Source organism: Mustela nivalis (assembly GCF_964662115.1).
Source record: "Mustela nivalis genome assembly, chromosome: 19".
Classification (NCBI taxonomy): domain Eukaryota; kingdom Metazoa; phylum Chordata; class Mammalia; order Carnivora; family Mustelidae; genus Mustela; species Mustela nivalis.
This window is the reverse complement of record NC_139038.1, coordinates 20,144,835-20,164,449: the sequence shown is the minus strand read 5'-3', so window position 1 is coordinate 20,164,449 and position 19,615 is coordinate 20,144,835. Positions and strand designations below refer to the sequence as shown.

At 52.5% G+C, this 19,615-nt stretch overlaps 1 long non-coding RNA gene and 1 pseudogene across 2 annotated transcripts; both read left to right on the top strand.

Annotated features, from left to right (window-relative positions):
- Positions 1 to 2,304: 2,304 nt before the first annotated feature.
- LOC309854257 (thyroid receptor-interacting protein 11 pseudogene) lies at positions 2,305 to 6,915 on the top strand (annotated as a pseudogene). The gene is made up of 2 exons: positions 2,305 to 2,410; positions 2,864 to 6,915. The product of its transcript is annotated as a thyroid receptor-interacting protein 11 pseudogene (transcript).
- A 5,266-nt stretch (positions 6,916 to 12,181) lies between these two features.
- LOC309854016 lies at positions 12,182 to 13,589 on the top strand. The gene is made up of 3 exons (XR_014306059.1): positions 12,182 to 12,223; positions 12,765 to 12,883; positions 13,102 to 13,589. It is a non-coding gene; the product is annotated as an uncharacterized lncRNA (long non-coding RNA).
- The last annotated feature ends 6,026 nt before the right edge of the window (positions 13,590 to 19,615 follow it).

Sequence of the window (19,615 nt, the reverse complement as noted above, 5' to 3'; positions counted from 1 at the left end):
ATACAGGAATTCAGCAAAGTAGCAGGATATAAAATCAATGCCCAGAAATCAGTTGCATTTCTATACACTCACAAGGAGACAGAAAAAAGAGAAACTAAGGAGTCGATCCCATTTGCAACTGCACCCAAAACCATAAGATACCTAGGAATAAACCTAACCAAAGAGGTAAAGGATCTGTACTCCAAAAACGGCAGAACACTTATAGGAAAGAAACTGAGGAAGACACGAAGAAATGCAGAAATGTTCCACGCTCATGGACTGAAAGAACACATATTGTTAAAATGTCTATGCTACCTAGAGCAGTCTACATAGTCAACCCAATCCCTATCAAAATACCAGCAACTTTTTTTTTTTTTCACAGAGATAGAACAAATAATCCCCAAACTTGTCTGGAACCAGAAAAGACCCCAGACAGCCAAAGGAGTGTTGAAAAAGAACACCAAAGCTGGTGGCATCCCAATCCCAATCTTAAGCTCTACTGCAAAGCTGTAATCATTCAGAGAGTACTGGCACAAAAACAGACAAATGGATCAATGAAACAGAATAGAGAATCTGGAAATACACCCTCAACTCTATGGTCAACTAACCTTTGACCAAGCAGGAGAGAATATCCAATGGAAAAAAGACAGTCTCTTCAACAAATGGTACTGGGAATATTGGACAGCGGCACGCAGAAGAATGAAACTACACTATTGCCTTACACCATACACAAAAATGGACTCAAAGTGGACGAAAGACCTACACCTGAGACAGGAATCCATCAAAATTGTAGAGAACACAGGCAGCAAGTTCCGTGACCTCAGCTGCAGCAACGTCTTGTCAGACACGTCTCCAAAGCCAAGGGTTAACTAAAGGCAAAAAAATGAACTACCGGGACTTCATCCAGATAGAAAGATTTTTGCACAGCATAGGGAACAGTCGACAAAACCAAGAGACAACTGGCAGGATGGAAGAAGGTACTTGCAAAAGACGCGTCAGATAAAGGGACAGTATCCACAATCTAGAGAGAGCTTCCCAAACTCAACACCCAAAGAAATAGGCAGAAGACATGGACAGACGTTTCTGCAAAGACGACATTCAAATGGCCAACAGACACATGAAAAAATGCTCCGGATCACTGGGCGTCAGGGAAACACAAAGCCAAACCACAAAGAGAGACCATTGCACAATGGTCAGAAAGGCTAATATGTATGCATGCACCAATCTATAGGACACCAGCATAAATATATACAAGATTTCTATTCTATGTTAAGTTCCCTAGATAGGGGAAGGCAGGGGAAGGCTCAGGGGCAGTGCCCCAGGGCGATGAGGGGCGGGGCCAGGGCCCCAAGGGCGGCAAGGACTCGCGCAGGGTGGGGGTGGGGGTCTCCGAGGGCCGACTCACCAAAGGGCTGCTCTGGGACTCCGGCACCGGTCCGGACCCGGGCTCCAGTGTGTGCCGTGGCCCAGTCCCGGGCCAGGACCCCCTGTGCCTGCTGTGTGGTGGCGGCAGGGGACGGGAGCACGCCGCCACCGAGAGAGCCGCCAGCCCAGAACCTCCTGTTGGGAGCCCAGGCCCCAGCCGGCGCAGTCGCAGCGGCGGGAGGGAACGGGCGCGTTCCCCGGCCAGGCTCTGGTTGGCCAGCTGCGGCTTCACCATGGCGACGGCAGGGGGCAGCGGGGCTCCGGCGGGGCAGCTGCAGAAGCGATTCCTAAACCGGTGCACTAGCGCCAGGCCCGGCTGACTCAGGCCTCTGCCGCCCCACACCTGGGCCACTCTGTGCAGAGCGGAGGACCCGCCCACCCGGCACCGGGCACCTCCACCGTCCGGCGCAACCCCACGCCTGGTCTAGGCGCACAGCCTCGGGAGGCCACAGAGGCACGGCGCAGGCGGCGGCCCGGCCCGGGAACCGCCAAACCAAGGTGCGGGCGGAGCTGTTCCTGCAGGGCTGACGGGGCAAGGAGGGGCAGGACCCTCTGGAGTCTCTGGAGGCTGGCAATACCCAAAGGCTCCGTGAGGCCCGTCGTCTGCGCTGGTGTAGACATCCCTGAAATGCACCACGGGTCCCCTCTCCTCGCTGGACGGATGCGTCTGACTGCACTTTCCACCTCAATGAAAGAGATGCTACTGCGTGGAAAGCTCATGCCGCCGCACTTTGTGTACTGCGACCCCACTTAGGGGGACGTCCAGGGCCAGGTGCATTTTCTGGCGGCAGGCACCTGGGTGCAGTCAGGCAGGAGCATGCACGAGGGGCCGCCCCAGGACAGCCAGCCAAGCAGGGGAAGGAGGGCAAGGGCCCAAGCCTGGTGTGGGGAGCTGCCGCGATGAGGGGCCCCAGGGTCTTGGCTGTTCGGAACTACCTGACCGGCCGCGGCTGCGGAGGCGGCTTGCGGGAGCGCGGGAGCGCGGGTGCGCGGGAGCGCGCGCGAGGTGGGGGGGGGGCGCGGGAGCGCGCGCGAGGTGCTGCTTGGAAACAATGGCGGTTGGCTTTTGATTCTTAGCCTGGCGCACGCAGGGGTTCTGTGACACTTGGCGGGGTAGTCCGGCTGGACTGGACGCTTTCTCACCGCGGACCAGGGCAGTTGTATGACCGCCAGATGTTCTCCTGGGCTGGTGGGCTGGGCTGTGGCCTAGGCCATACCCTAGGGGCCGTGGACAGCAGCCACACCTCTTTGACCAGGGACATCTCTGATATTCACAGACATGTGCTGGGGAAAGGGACCTTCCCTGGGGACGCCATGGATGTGGCTGATGTCATCTCATCCCAGACACAGATCAATAGACGCCTCCCTGAGACAGAAACGCTGGAGGCTGAAGTGACTCACTGGAAGATGTTGTGCCCGTGTTCCACCCAGGGACCAAATACCATCGACCCAGAAACAGTGTGGAAACTGAAGAGCCACATCAGGGACCTACAGCAGAAGCAGATGCGGGAAATGGACAAACATCAGCTGGAAGTGGCCGTGTTGCAAAACACCCACCGGCAGAAGCTGGCCGACCTCACTGACCGGCACCGCAAACAACTGATGGACTACCAGCGACAGGTGCAAGACCTGCAAAACCGAGATGCTGCCGGGAACGTGAACCGTGACCTTCTGGAGGAGAGGGAAATGGATCTCAGAAGGCTGAAGCAGCAGCTTACACAAATGCAGCGGCTCAACGACAGTCTGAACAACCTTGCTTCCGACCTCCGAGCAGAAAAGGAGAAGTTGGTTCGTCAGCTCCAAGACGCAACCCATCAGCTGGAGGAATCCGTTCTGCGCAACAACGAGGATTCCCTAAAGAACAACATCGCCGTGAGGGCTTTAAAGATAGAGAAAGGACGGTTAGTGGCCAAACTGTGTCGGGCCGAAAAGAAGCTTTTCCAACACAAGACGGAACAAAGCCTCAGAGAATGGTCACCCGCAGACAATGGCCATTCCGTTAAACTCGGTCAGGAGAAAGACCTGGAGATACTACACCTCCAAGAGAGGATCGAGCAGATGGACGCCGAGCACCAGGAAACGAAGGAACTGCTGTCCTTTGCTTTGGAGGAGCAGAACCAACTGACAGAATGCCTCAGGGAGCAAGAGGAGTACATCAAGGAACTCCGAGAGAGGCCAGAGCTTCAGGAGGAACTCGGCCAGTCGACCGAAACCTTCAGAAGCCATGACGTCTTACCCGCATCCGTGGAGGACAAAGACGTGCGTCTCCCATCCACGACCGACCAACACCCTCCTGTGGACCAAGACCCGGAGCGCCTCACACAACAGAGTCGCGCTGTCCCTCTGGTTGACCCGAAAGTCCTAGAGGAGATTGAAGAACTCGAGTGTGAGGTCTTTCAGCTCAACAGGTTAAAAGATGATCTCGAGGAGGAGATACAAGAACAACAGAAGATCATTCACAACCAGCAGCAGGGGAAGAGAGCACTGCTTCAGTCCTTACAGGAGCAGAAGGAGAAGGTGGACCGTCTTCAACACCGGCAGGAGGAGATGAACACCGAACGCGCTCAGCTCCTCGCAGCCAAAGACGAGATGATTCGGAATCTGCAAGTCACGCTGGAAGAGCTGAGAGCCCAGGTGCCCGACAAAAGCCCGCACATTCCGAGAGAACCCTGTGAGGACGAGGAGGTGCGAGCAAGCCAGCCTCTCCCCAGAGAGAACGCAAGTGAAGAGCGTGATCCATCTCAAGCTGAAATTCAAAGGTTAGTCCAAGGGATCCAAGAACAGGACCCGGAGACGAAGCTTCTCACTGAAGAGAACGTCCGGCTGACCGCGCAAGTGGATCGGCTCTCCAGAGAGGAGATCGGGAAACTCACTCGGATCATCCAGCAAAAGGATGTGGAGATTCAGGGTCTTTCCAGCAGAATCTCGGAGGCTTCTCACAGCCAGAACAGGCACGTGGAACAGCTTCAGCAGCAGTTGCAAGAGTGTGCTTTGAAAAGCCAACAGATCTTGGCCATCCTGAACGAGAAGATGAGGGAGAAGAGCCATCTGGAAAGGGACTATCACGAAATGACCCATCGACTTGCTGCCAAGGAAGCGGACCTCCAGAGGGCGCAAGAGGAAAACCAAAAACTGTCCACCAGAGTGGAAAGCAGCGGCCAGGAGGTGTGTACAGAAAGGATTCGGGACTTGTCACACGTGATTCGAGAAAAAGACCTGGAGGTGGCTGCGTTGAGTCAGCTATGCCAGACCTTCCTGAGGATCCTGCAAACACCCAGCCCTGGTCATGGGGTTCGAGGAGGTCGAATCCATCAGTTCCAGCAGCTTCTCCAGGAACGGGACACGTTAACACAGCGAGTGAAGATCCTGGAGGAGTGGAAAGAGCAGGTGCTGACCACCGTCCAAAATCTGAAGCGGGAGTCCCCCCAGCTTCAGACACATCTGCGACAACTGCAGGCGTGGGCGTGCCCCAACAGCGAGAACGTTCTGAAACCGCAGGCAGCCTCTCTGGACCAGATCCCAACTTACCAGGGACATGAAATAAACTTCCACGAGCTAGAGAAGGAACTGGCCCAACTGCAGCTCCGCATCGGGGAGCTCTGCAATGCCAAGGACCTCCTTTTAGGGAACCTTGGTGTGATTTTCCTCCAGACCTCCAGCGACTCCCGGAAGGCCGTGAAATCTGACCCCGTGAGTGAGGCCTCTCAGGTGATCGGAGAGGAGGTAGAAGAGCTCCGAAAACCAGGGCGAGGAAAAGAGACAAGGATCCGAACCCTCCGGGAAGATCAGCAGAGATGGATTGCTTCGGGGGCTGCCACGGGGGAAGGAGAAGGCAAAGCACGGGAACACAGCGATGCCGATTCCCACACGGAACGGCCGACGGAGAAACCGGCCCTTCTGCGAAACTGCCTTCGGGCTCAGGAGCTCCGAACCCAAGCGAAAAGTGAGGAGCTGCTTTCCTTACAGGAGAAGCTCTGTGGCCAGCTGAGTGAGAACGAGCTGCTGAGGCAGGCGGTCACCAATCTGAAGGAGAGGGTGGCAGACTTCGAAATGGACGTGTGTCGCCTGAGAGAGGAAAACGCCAAGATCGTGGAACGATCTAGAGAACAGGACATGGAGAATCGGGCGTTGCAAGAGACCAATCGGCTGCTGTCAGTGACGCAGAGAGAGGAGGCATCCCAGCATGCTGCGATGAGAGAGAAGGCCCTGGCCTTGGAGCAACTGCTGCGAGAGAAAGAGGAGGGCGAGACCGGGGAACTGAACCGGCTCGCCGCCGCCGTTCGGTCCACGCAGGAAAAGGCAGCTGCGTGTCAGCGGGAGAGAGATGACGTCGTGTTGGCACTGACACAGAAAGAAACGGAAGCCCGCGCCCTCCAGAAGGAGGTTCACCAGCTACGAGAGAGAGAGCTGCGCCTCACCCAGGAGCTGGAGAGAGGGCGGCAGCTCGCTGCAGAAGCCCAAGATTCTCGTCGCCGGGAAGCTTTGGCCTCGGAGGACCGAGTGGCTCAGCTGAGAGAGGAAGTGACGGTCTTGCAGGGAAAACTCGTTTGGTCTTCCGCTGCCATGCAAAAGGCCAGCCACGGAGCCAGGCTGCAGGTAGAGTCGCTGCGGGAGCAGCTGCACGTGGTCACCCAGCAGAAGGAGGAAGCTGTGCTCCGGCTTGCCGCCTCCCAGGAAGAGGGAAGGCGCTGTGATCAGACCCTAGCGAGCCTGAAGCTGGAACTGGCCGAATGGATGGAAAAGGCAGACGCCCTAGAAGGAAACCTGAAGTCCTTACAGGGACGTTTGCATCAAACCAATGCCGACTTGGAGGAGAAGGAGGACCGACTCCAAGAGTTCAAGAAACAGAACGAGGTCCAGCAGGAAATCCTGGAGGACACACAGAGGAGACTGATGACCTTAGTCAGTCAGTCCGAAGGAATGGCGGACAAAGCCCTCCTAAGGAGACTCTTCGTGGGAGCTTTCCAGGCAGCGGATGCGGAACGGCAGGAAGCGTTGAGCTTGATGGCAAGCACGCTGGGGATCCGAGAAGACCAGCTGCGGCAGCTGCGCAGCCGGGAGCCCGCGGGTGTGCCCAGCGGGGGGACTGGGGGGCCTGGATCCAGAAGCGCCCCCAACACCCCTGCGAAACCAAATCACCAAGCTGTGGCCCAGCGTTCCTTTTCAGACCTTTTTGTCCAGTTTCTAGAAGCGGAATCTCATTCAGCTTTTCCACCGCCAAAACCCTCTGCTCGTGTCGTGAAGCCCCCAGATTCAGGAGGAAGGGGAAAGCCGCCTAAGAAACAAGGCCCATCACGACGGAACGCTACCCTGGCATCCACACCCGGAAAAAAGGACGTCAAGCCCCGCACCACAGCTGTGTCTCTTATTAATCCACCTGGACCGCAAATGGATGGATCGGAGCACCTTCTTCTAAATGCTGTCACTGACGCTTTACCCGTGTACACGCCGCATATACTATCACCTGCCCAGAAGGTTGGAAAGGCGGCCAAAGACCTCTCAAAGAAATAGACGATTGTGAGCCAGAGTGACACCACGCTTTGAACATCCCAAGTCACTCTGCGTGTCTACCTTATCTCCTAATGTTCTTTTTCAAAATGCCAAATGTTTCACGGTTTTGCTTTCAGCTGAAGAAACATCTTTCTTTTATGACTTAACAAAAAAGGGGTCTCTCAATGACTGCAGAAGTATTCGCCAAAGTGAAAACACCGGTGACTTCCTTTTTATGTTTTAAGATCTTATTGATCTTTTCGACAGAAATTGAGGGCACACGTACAGGGGGAGCACCAGAGGGAGAGACAGAAGCAGGCTCTCCCCGGAGCAGGGATCCTGACCTGTGACCTGATCCTAGGACCCCCGGATCATGACATGAGCCAAAGACAGTTAACAGACTGAGCCACCCAGATGCCACAGCAGTGGTGACGTTCGTAGGACAGTCGACACTGATGGCCTTGGAAGCTGTGGTCTGTAATGCTGGAAGGTTTACACAAGGGCCAAGCGTCTACGGATACCTTATGCAGAGAACACATCAACTTGTTTCAGTGTTCCAAATGTATCAGATACACGACCACACAATCCTTGTATGGGAAACCAGGTGACTAGCACAAAAGTACACGATGAAGAGGACGTTTAAAAAAAAAAAAAAAAAAAAAAAAGTTTGCTTTTCCCAGGTAAGTCTCATTTCTCTTAATTTTTTATCTTCTAATTTTTAAAAATCATTTCCTTTTCTGTTGTCTGCAAAAGCACGCTATGGCTAACCTGATTTCTCTCGGGCCTTATGTAGGTTGGCCTGCTTAGGAGTATACTACTTATTCTCTGACTTGCTTCCCACCCCCAACCCCGCCAAATCACTCTGCCTTAGAGACCATTTTTGAAATGGGAATGAATTCCATCTTATTCTTAAATGGAAAACCCAGCGGCTTACGGTTCTGCCCTAAGTTCTAGAAGTAGCTCCTCTTGATCATCCTTTAAGCGGTTTGTAACTGGAAGGTCCATGGTCGACTCCCTTGTTCATTTCTTCAGAAGCCCCTTCAAATCTTCATTTGCTGGATCATGGCGCAGGCTGTCAGGGAACTGGAGCTTACTTGGGAAGAAACTGTGCCTGGTCCCCGTGCTAAGGAGGGCTTGTTGGCCAGGGGATCCGATCTGGGGGAGCAGAGTGGGAAGGGAACTTGGGGTGAGGCCATCCGAGGCCCTCCAAAGTTACCGGATGCCAAGACAACACTTCCTATTGAACCTTCACCTCAGGCTTTCCATCAGAACGGACTCTGATATATGGACATCCATTTCCTGCTGAGACTCTTAAGGCGTAGGACAGGTGCTTCTCTAGGATGTGAAGCTGTCATGTGACCAGGAGGGAGACGTGGTCATCAAATCCAAAATGTAGTAACTTCCATTGATGTTCACGCAGTTGATCCCAAGGGAATCGCTGGGTGGCCAAGGGGTAGAAGGAAGAGCGGACGTCCTCCGGCACCATGGAATCTGGCAATGCACTGTGGACAGAAGCCCCCACCTCCACCTGCAGGTAGGATATGCAGACTTGGGCTTCAGCCTGGAGCGGGAAGGCCTTGGGAACTATATTCAGCTGGTGGTGGTGGTGGTGGGGGGGGGGGGGTGTCCCATGACCCAGAGAAGAATGGACAGCTGGAGAGGAAGGCTCAGAGTCTGTGAGAGATGCTGTTTCCAGGAGAGCCCAGTGCATGGCCAGCAACTGCTGCTCTCATGGTCTCTCACCAGGGCCGAGGAGGGCCGTTTCTTGCATTGGGAGCCCATGGACGATTGACAGATAGCATGGACAGAGAGTCCAGGGACTCCAGGAAGCAGGAGAGGAGGCTGCTACAGCCTTTTGACCTGGGCACGAACAGCTGGTTTTTTCCTCAAGCTTTTTGTTTTTGTAGTTGAGAGAGCGCCCTGGCTGGAAAAGGGGGTGAAAGGGAGAGGGAGAAGCGGGCTCCCCGCCGAGCAGGGCAGGGAACCCCCTGCCAGGCTCCATCTCAGGATCCCGAGATCAGGACCTGAGACAAAGGCAGACGCTTCACCAACTGAGCCACCCAGTCACCCCCAACAGGTCAATTTTGCTTGCACAGATCCGAGAGCCTTCTGTTGAGGGGAGACCCTCCCCCCTCTGCGTGGGCTCGTTAACAAGGAACAGCTGAAATGGGTTTCTGTAAAACCGATAAACAAGGAATATGTTGCCTCCAGTACCCAAAAAGTACGGAAAGATGTTGGACTTGTATGTCCTTTTTTCTTTGTAAGGATTTTACTTAGGGACTTGACAGATCACGAGAGAGAGAAAGACACACAGACAGAGAGGACAAAGGGCTGGTAGGGGCAGAGGGAGAGGGAGAAGCAGGCTTCCTGCTGACCAGGGAGCCTGATGCAAGGCTTGTTGCCAGGACCCTGAGATCAGGATCTGGGCCCAAGGCAGACCCTTGACTGACAGACAGAGCCACCCCTGCAGGTCCTTAACGAGTGTGCCCAACAAATATCCTCACAGTAGGATCTCCTGGATGTGATGTCCCATCTGTATTCCCGGAGAAAGACGAATGCGCTAAGATCCTGCCCACAAAGTTTGCCTGTTTTAGAGCAGAGCGGTTTGGGTGCCCCGCGCGTAACAAGGTAAATCCTGTCTCCTTCAAGGTCAAGGCACATGCGACCGAGAGGCACTGAACAGAACATACTGGCCAAATGTATTAGAGCAAAATATTCACCATCGTTAAATCTGTGGGGCTCCCTCATGGCTTTTTCAACGACTTAACCTCAAAGAGAAAGCAAGAGCAAAAGCTAGCAAAGGAGCCGGGGCCCGGGGTGGTGGCAGGGACAGAAAGGCAGAGGCGGAGAAAATCCCAAGCGGACTCCACCCTGAGCACACAGCCCGACATGGGACCCTAGCCCATGACCCTGAGAGCCTGACCTGAGCCAAAAGCTCAACCCACTGAGCCCCCCAGGTGTCTCCGGTGTTTTCAGGGTACAGGGGTTTATTTTATCAGGGACGGTAAGACAAGCAGATACACAAGGAACTCTCCCAACGCAAGAAGCGTTCATCGACTCCCTGATCCCGAGAGAGGAGGTCCTGAGAGCCATGGAGGGCCACCCAGGGAAGTACCAGGGGCGGTCAGGAGAAAGAGGGAGTGAAGGGACAGACGACACGGGCAAGACCCTTTACTGGGGTTTCCATGGCAAGGGGCAGGTGAATCCGGCTAAGCACATTTAAGACTGCCTAGTCGGTGTCATGTCAGTGGGTTCCGGGACACAGTGGTGTCTGTCTGGAGTAGTCTGTCCCTGCCCCTGGGGTGATCAGGGCAGGGGATAGTGGCCCAGAGTGAGAGTTTCTTAAAAGAGGTGGTTGGGGGTAAAGGCTCCAAATTGGTTGCTTTACATGTGAACGCTCTGCCTGTAGGCAAGCTGCGGACCATCTCTAGGAATTAAGTAAGCCTGCCAGGGAAAGTCCCTCCAAAGTCAGCAAGGCCCGAGATGTCAAAGCAGGAAAGACAGAAGGCACAATCTATGGTTCTTATACTCGCTATAAACAGAACGTGCATTAAGTCCGTGAAGGTTAGCCAACCGGTGCATCTTGGCAACAGTACACTTCATTCAGAACCTACGCTGTAGAGGCACAGGAGGCAATCGGCCTCCTTGGAATTTTGCCAATTAAATTATTTTAGTGAATTTATGATTTCCTTTTTACTTTTTATTGGTTAGAGATTTGATGTATTCATTTAAGAGAGCGAGAGAGCGAGAGAGCGAGCAAGCAAGTGGGACAGAGCAGGACCCCGGGGGAGCAGCAGGGAGAGGAAGAGGGAGAAGCAGACTGACTCCTTGCCCAGCAGGGAGCTTGACATGGGGCTCTATTCCAGGATCCCGGGATCAAGACCTGAACTGAGGTCAGGTGATTAACCATGTGAGCCACCCGGGTGCCCTTGTAAATGTTGGATCTACAACCGGGTCAAATTCTGAACCTACGATGAATTAGTTCGTGGGGGCCCCGGGGGGGGGTCCCCCTACCTCCTGTATTCAGTTCTCTCTCTCCCACTCCTCCTTTGCTCGGGTTTGTGTCTTCCTGGATATACTGGGGGTGGGGTGGGGGGGTGTCTTTTGCCCTGCTCCTCGTTCTCGGTTTTTTCTTCCAGAGAGTCTCAAATCAGCATCATCAGCCTTGGGGCTAATGTCGCGGCGAGGGTTGTATGGTCGCACGCCTCCTGGCGGAAGTCAAGGTGGGACCGGATCCCCTCAGTGTGCCATTCTTACATTTCCCTGCGTCGGGGCCTCCCTCCTCCGTTGCACCCACAACACAGAGGGTCACCCCCGGGGCTGTGCTTGGGGTGTGCTTTCCCCCATAGGATCCGGACGTCCGCATCCATCACTGGCCCAACACCCAGTCCCTGGAACTGAGGCACACCAGTCAAGCATGTCCTGCGGTTGCCAACCTCAGGGGGGAGCCCTGGAGACCAATACAGGCCACATGCAGGTCACATGGGTGACGCCTCCCCCCAAGATACAGTCCATTCTCCTTCATTCTCACCTCGTTGGCAAGGAGGGGACCTTAGTTTGGAAATGGATGGCGACCTCCGTGTGAGATAACAGAACACGGGCCAACACACAAGCTGGCCGGCGATGGCCAGTTCCCTCCCGGATCGTGACTGTCCCCTCTGAAGCCAGTTAGTTAGCGAAGGAGCAGGTCAAGCTGACCCCCGCGTCCTCAGTTAACATACGGACACCGTGCCTGGGATGCTGCCGCTTGTTTTAATCACCATCTCCTCAGGTCCCCGATGAGAGAGACATTCCTGCTCCAGACTTGTGGGATGCCCTGACACCCGACACGGGTGACTGACCAACGGTTTACTCGTCACATACCCTCACGCTTCAGGGGAGGAGGATACCACACACCGTGCAGGACGACACAGACGTCGCGCTTGAGAACAGAGAGAACCGGCAGCAGGGCCTTCGAAGGCAAGACTCGCTTCTTGAAACAAGAGGGTGTGGCAAGTCCTGGTTCCCATGGGAGGGGGTGAGTGGCTGGCCTGAAGAATTCAGTGGGCTTCTAGGGAACCGAACGCTGCTCCCCCAAAACCAACAGGCACTATGGCTAGTCCCTAGGATGAGAAGGGTGTTTGGGGAAGAGACCTCCCCTGTGAGGGAAGAGGGAGAGGAGAACGTGCAGGATGCCATTCGGGTCCCTCCTTGATCTTCCGCGTGTCAACACAGCCCCTGACACGGAATCTTCATTGCAGGCCTTATGCCCCAAGAGGGTACGACAAATGCTTCTAGAACTAACAACGGAACGTCCCAGAGAAACAGTATACGGGCTAAACACAGAAAGGTAAGCTGTATTCCTCTATGCCGGCAACGAATATGGAGGCTCCACAATCCAACACACCTTCGCAAAGAAACTACTTCGGGATAAATCTAACAGTGCCTGTCCAGGCATCCCATGCTGAAAGCTATTTAGCACTGATACAGGAAGTCCAAGATAGAAATAAATGGAAGAGATACACCACGTTCGTGATCTGGAAGACTAGGCATCGTCACGATGTCAATTCTCCCCAGACTGATAGAGAGACGTAACGCCATGTCTATCAAAATCCTGTCAGCTTCGTGTGTTTTCGTAGAGATAGACAAAAATATTCTAAAATCTATGTGGAAGGACAAAGGAATCCGAGTAGTTTCAAAACCGGTTTTGAAAAGAAGAGTAATTTGGGAACGCAGTCTTTAGAGTGTCAGAGCTTAGTAGTAGTTGTAACAAGGAAGCCCGTGTTGGTATTGGCAGGACGACAGTCCCACAGAACAAAGACTCCAGAAACAGTCCCCACAAGTATGCCCATCTGAGTTTTGAAAAGGGTGCTGAGGCAATTCCATTCCAGACAGCTCGGTTTGGTGCCGACCACAGCCATCTAGAGCTTGTGAGGAGCTCAGAGAGGCCACCCTCAGAACACAGCAGCAGCAGAGGGGGAGGATGGTGGTGTGACCGAGCTCCTGCCAGGTGGGAATGGGAGAGAGACTGTGTGCCCAGGGTTGTGTGGGCGGGGCCCAAAGACCTAACCGGCGGGCGATGCCTTCCGAAGGCCGGGGGAGCAGGGAAACTGTCCATTCAGCGTGGGGGCCCGGCACCCAGGAGCGGGAAGGTGGTTAGGATAGCTGACGGGCGGGGCACTGAGACACTTGAGCGGAGTCTGAGCAAAAGCACCTCCCGTTTTCCAGGCTTCTGTGAGGCTTGCTGCTTGTCTGGCGTCTCAAGACCCCACAACCTTGTCCCGGTGGGCGTAGCACCTCACAACCTCCAGACCCACGGACACTGGTCTGAGGACAGACACCCCTTTCCAGCTCCTGTACTTCGTCCTCAAGGTCGGCGCGGAGGACCAAGAAGTGAGCAGCCCTTGGGAAGATGCTCCTCTGCACGGAGGTACCTGTAGGGCATGATGTCAGGGCCCCGTGTCTCCGGGGGGGCTGGGGCCTCGCTGGGAGGCGGGCCTGTGTCTCAGGAGTACACCGGTTTGCCAAAAGGTAGCCGTCAGCTTGTGTGCCCCTCCTTTCGCAGCTGAGAGGAGCCCAGAACGGGGCCTCGTTGATGGAGCTGCTAACTATGTGGGGGGCCTGGAGACAGAGCGAGCGGAAATGCGGCCGAACCGGGCAGATGAGGTTTCAGCCTTGCTGGGGCTCAAGTCCCGCTAGAAGAGACCGACTTGAAGCCCGTAAGTGGAGTGTTGATGGGAGAGGAGTTCCGTTCTCCTCCTCGAGTAGGTTACGTTCCACGAGGGGTTGTCAGGATCCCCACCGTGCACCTGAGATCAGGCCAGTCAGGGGTCAGTGTGTGTGTGTGTGTGTGTGTGTGTCTGTGTGTCTTTGTGCGTGTGTGTGTGTGTCTTTGTGCGTGTGTGTGTGTCTGTAGGGGGAATGGCCTTCCTTTTGGGTGGGTTGTGGCTATCAGTGATTGGAACCCATGATGAACAGGACTGACAGGATGCGTGAGGGACTCACCCCCTGGCTGGCCAAGACAGGAAGGAAATAACGACCCGTGACATTCGTCATTACTGTTTTGCATTGAGTGCTGGGAAGTACAGGGTGCGTTAGAGTTTGTAATTTGCTGAGTAATGTTCAAGCGGAGACCAGGAGGCTAAGAAATCAAGGCGGATGTGGGAAGGTGTTCCGTTAGGGCCGGGAAGGATGTGTAGTGTTGAAGGAATTGACAGAATGTCCTTGAAGCTGGGGCCACGTGGGGACCGTGGGGTGGGGAAAACCAACGTTTGGGGTGACGACTTGTCGTTTTTGTAGGGTCTTGGAAACGAATCATAGTGATTTAAAACATTGGGTCCAGACCCCAAGCAGATCCTACCTCTGCCTCTTATGAGCCGTGTTGCTAAAGCATTGTACGTCTCCGTTCCCTGACGGGACGAATGGGGATGATGATAATCCCACGTCATAGAGGACTGTAAAGACGAAGTGAAATTTAACATTAACAAAACACTTAGCGCCATGTCTGACACGCAGGAGGTGTCCGTGGTGGCTCGTTCAAGACGTAAAGAAATACACAGATTAGTTTGGAAGACTTGGGGACAGTCTGTGGTGACGTTTGTGAACATACGTGGACTCCATGCCACTTCATTTCTTCTCCAGCTTTCAGATGCTCTTGACCACATGTGTCACACTGTTGAATGAGAAAGAATTTTTCTCAAATGGACAGTTCTTTGTCCAGAGAGTCTGCAGCGCCACTGAAATGACGAGAGGGAAATAAAAGGCTTTGCAGTACCGTGTCCCAATTAGCTGTGCTTAAAATGCCCTGATCAATTGATTTAGTTCGTATGTGTGGGTAACCGTTTGTGCGAACTTGCTTCAAGTCAATTGACTCTAGAGTCACTGAGACACAGAATACGGACAGAGAAGTAGTATGGCTAGAGCTTGGCTTTTCTGGACTCTCTATGGGATAGGTGTTTTGTTCTGTTTTGTTTTTGTTTTCAGGTAGGAAACATCTTTATTATTGGCCTCGACTCATTCATCATACAGTGTCCAACGTGGATTCCGTGTCCTGACAACCTGCCTGGCGCATTACTCCGCTGGCCGCTCTGGTCCAGACGTCAGGCCGTCCCCCGAGGGAAGCCAACCCCACCGGCCCCAAAAGTTCATGCTTGGGGTGCTGAGCGCCAGCCTGTCCCAGGAATGGGCCCCTTGGTTCCTGGCCCTCTACTCCGGCCAGCAGTTCTGGGGAGGCCGAGGCTGGAGCCCGACACTCTCCTTGGTTTCGGGATCGTTTAAGAAAACCGAGGAGACAAACGTTTCACCGTCTTTAAAAACACAGGAGTCTGAGGAGAGAAGCCAAGGTCCGCCGCTTGGCAGCTCCGTGGGAGGACGAAGCATCCGTGTCCCTTGCCGCCGACCCACTCTGCGCCGCCTCCTTATGCCCACGCGGAAGCCCATTTTCAGGCGGCGGTATTGGCACAGGTGGTGCTGGCCGACCTGGCAGCGACGGTCGGAGCCGCGGGTGTAGCCGGGGTAGCTGCGGTTGCTGTGGATGCCTCCGCTGGAAGCAGCTCTCGGGGCCCTCGCAGGGGAAGACGCTGTAGCGCTTGCCGCTCGACATGTGCCCACACCCCATGCAGTCCACCTGCAGCTCCGGCTTCGCCAGGCTCGGAGTCGCTGGCAGCGCCCGGGGCTGAGGCCCAGGAAGCTGCTGGAGGCCTACAAGGCCCCGTGGCCAGCACTTCGCGAGCTGCCGCCCCCTCTGTGGCCGCACCTTCCCTGCCTGGGCCTCAGGCGGGGCCCCGGACTCGCTCGCCTTTGCCGCCGCCGCCACCCACCCTGGGAGCCGGCCTCGTGCTGCAGCCGCTTTTCTCTGGGATCGTTTTTATCATTTCTCTGCTCTCCTCTGTCTCAGTCTCCCGACGCCTTCCTGCGTCTGCAGCCCACACATTGTCGGGGAAGTTTGGGTTTGGAATGGCAGACTAAATAGTGGTTCCCAACCCAGTGCTAACCAGCAAAGCATGAAGGACTTTGGCGTTTTTTGTCTTTTTTTTTTTTTTTTTTTTTTTTAAAGATTTTGTTCATTGGACAGTGAGAGATCACAAGTAGGCAGAGAGGCAGGCAGAGAGAGGGGGAAGCAGGCTCCTTGCTGAGCAGAGAGTCCGATGCAGAGCTGGATCCCAGGACCCTGAGATATTGACCTGAGCCGAAAGCAGAGGCCTTAACCCACTGAGCCACCCAGGCGCCCCCTGTGGCCATTTTTTTTTAAAGAAAAGACAGATGCTTATGTCCAACTCTAGACTCAGGGAGTCAGAGCCCTCTGGGATAGGCCCCAGGGTACAAGGACCAAGCATGTTTACCATCTAGATGCATTTCACGGCAGCTTTTTTGGCACTGGGCTTTCCATTATCTGAAAAAAACATTCAGCGAGATTGGGAGAACCCAATAAACTAACGTTTGATGACATTTAGCAGGGCTCTGCCCTTCAGGGTCTGGGATAGCGTGAGCTACATGTTTGGTGTAACGTGTTACACACCCTTAGGTCTTGTCAGAAAGGGATGGATTGGGGCGCCTGGGTGGCTCCGTAGGTTAAAGCCTCTGCCTTCGGCGCACGTCATGATCCCAGGGTCCTGGGATGGAGCCCCGCATCGGGCTCTCGGCTCAGCAGGGAGCCTGCTTCCTCCTCTCTCTGCCTGTCTCTCTGCCTACTTGTGATCTCTCTCTGGGAAAAAGAAATATATATATATATATATATATATATATTAAACCTTTAAAAAACAAAATAAATTTAAAAATTTTGAAAACGTTACGGACTGTTTTTTCTTTTGCTTGGTTTTGTACATCAATTTTATGTATTTCACAGAGAACGAGCCAGACAGCATAAGCAGGGGGGGACAGCAGGGGGAGAGGGAGAAGCAGGCTCCCCGCTGAGCAGGGAGCCCAACAAGAGGCTGGATCCCAGGACCCTGAGATCAGGACCAGGACCTGAGCTGATCCCAAGAGTCGGACTCTGAGCCAAACCGAGCCACCCAGGCACCCTTACAGGAAAATAAATGGCCAGGCTAAAGAAAGAGCAGGGACAAAGTGAGGCCTGTCATTAGAAGAGGCGTGTGAGACCTGTTCACCAACGGCAAGGTAACGCGTCGTCTTCTCACTCGGGACTTAACAGATACAGAGAGTCAACATATTTGTGAGATAATCAGATCAATCTGAACTGTGACTTGACATGTCACGCCACTGAGAAATTATGTTGAAATGTTTAAAGAGTGACGATACTTTTGTGGGTCTATCTATGTGTGTGTCGCACAAGGGCAGTTTTGTTCCCTGGGAGATGTTTGGCCACGTCTAGGACACATTCGGTGGTCAGAAGCAGGAGTGAGGAAGACACTCTCTGCCTCTGGTGTGTGGAGACCAGGGGTGCTGCTAAGCATCCTAGTAAGCTCAGGACAGGGCCCTCAGCCAAGAACGATGGGGCCCAAGATGTGGGCAACGCCAAGATTGGGAAACCCTGTTCTGGAGACACATGTTGAAGTAGCTGTGCGTCCAATGACAGGATGAAGATATTTGCTTCAAGGGGCGCCCGGGTGGCTCAGTGGGTTGAGCCGCTGCCTTCGGCTCAGATCATGATTCCAGGGTCCTGGGATTGAGCCCTGCATGGGGCTCTCTGCTCAGCACGGAGCCTGCTTCCCCCCTTCTCTCTCTGCCTGCCTCTCTGCCTACTTGTGATCTGTCAAATAAATAAATAAATAAATAAATAAATAAAATCTTTAATTAAGAAAAATAAAAAAGAAGAGATTTATTCAACGTAGGCCTAAATGGGTTGACAACGTAAATGTCCAACAACATGTGAATGAAGAAACAGACTGAGTATATCCATACAAGGCAATGCTATACACCGGTAAAGAAGGAATCAACTACTGATCAATGCAACAAACATGCACGACTTAAACACACTGTCTCCCCAAAAGCAGCTAAAACAGTATACACAATAGGATTCTATGTAAATGAAATTCTATTTAGAAATTCTGACCTATACAGTGAGAGAAAGCAGCCTGTGGTTGGCAAAGAGAAGGGTGATGGTGGGGTAAAGGAGTGGGAAGGAGCATGAGGAAACTTTCTGGAGTCCTGGAAATGTTTTCATCTGACCACGCTGGTCGTGGTTCTAAAAATGCATACAGTTGTCAAAACGAAAATTAGGCATGTACACCTGAAACTCATGTAACACTGCACATCAAATATACAAAAAATAAAAACAAAAAGCCATACACTTAAAATACACACACTGTACACGATTTCCCTAATCACACTGACTGTAACTAGTATCAAGAGAAGAATCCCACTCATAACTACATTAGAAGGAGTAAAATACCTACGAACAAATTTAAAGAAGAAAGTGAAAGACCTGCACGAAACAGAAAAGATGCAATTCATGCAAGGATATCCCGTGTTCATGTATGAATGAGTATTATTAAAATGTCCACACTATCCAAGTCAACCTACAGATTCAACGCTATCCCAGCATTTTTCGCAGAAAAAGAACAATCTTAACATTTGTATGAAACCGCAAAACACCCCAAATAGCAAAACAAAAAACAAAAAACAAAAAAACCAGGAGGCACCACCTTTCCCAATTTTAAACTGTTACCACGAAGATACAGAAATCAAACGAAATGGCATTGGCATGAAAACAAATACACAGATCAATGAAAGAGAGGAGAGTTCAGAAATAAACATACATATATGTATAGATATATGGGTTTAATCACATATAATAAGAAAGCCAAGAATATGCAATAAGGAAAAAAAAGAGTAACCTCCATCAATAGTGCTGGGAAAACAGGACAGCCACATGCAAAAGAATGAAACTGGACCACTACCTTACACCACAAACAAAAAGTAAATAAAAATGGATTAAAGACGTGAATGTAAGACCAGAAACCATAAAACTCCTAGAAGAAAACACTGTCAAGTAAGCCACTTGACTGAGGTCTTGCTGACAATTTTTTGATTTGGCAACAAAAGCAAAAGCAAACAAACTCAGACTAAATCAAATTAAACAACTTCTGCACAGCCAAGAAAAATACAAAATGAAAAGGCAGCCTGGTGAATAGGGGAGAGTATTTATATATCGTATATCTGATGAGAGATGAACATCCAGTATCTATACAACAGATATTGTATAGATGTAAGACATACATCTATATCTTATACAACTCGACAGCAAAATCTAGTTTGATTTAAAAATGCCCAGAGGATCTGAGGAGACATTTTTCCAAAGGAGACATACAGATGGCCAACAGACACAGTAAAAAAAAAAAAAAATGCTCAACATCACAAGTCATCAGGGAAATGCCAATCAAAACCATCGTGAGTTCTATCACCTCACACCCGTTAGAATGGCTACCATCAAAAAGACTAGAAGACTAGACTAGAAGACGAGAAGTGACCACTGCTGGCAAGGAGGGGAAGAAAAGGGAACCCTTGTGCACTGCTGGTAGAATGGATATGATGTAACCACTACGGAAAACAGTATCCTCACAAAGCTCAAAGTAGAACTACCATAGGATCAAGCAATTCAACTTCTGGTTCTTTATCTAAAGGGAACAAACACTATCTCCCAGAGACAGCGGCATTTCCATGTTCACTGCACCCCTGTTTACGATAACTAAGATATCTCCATCGACAGGTGCAGGGATTTTTACAAACATCAGAGACACATGCACATATGTGTGCATGCACATGCACTCACACACAATTGTTC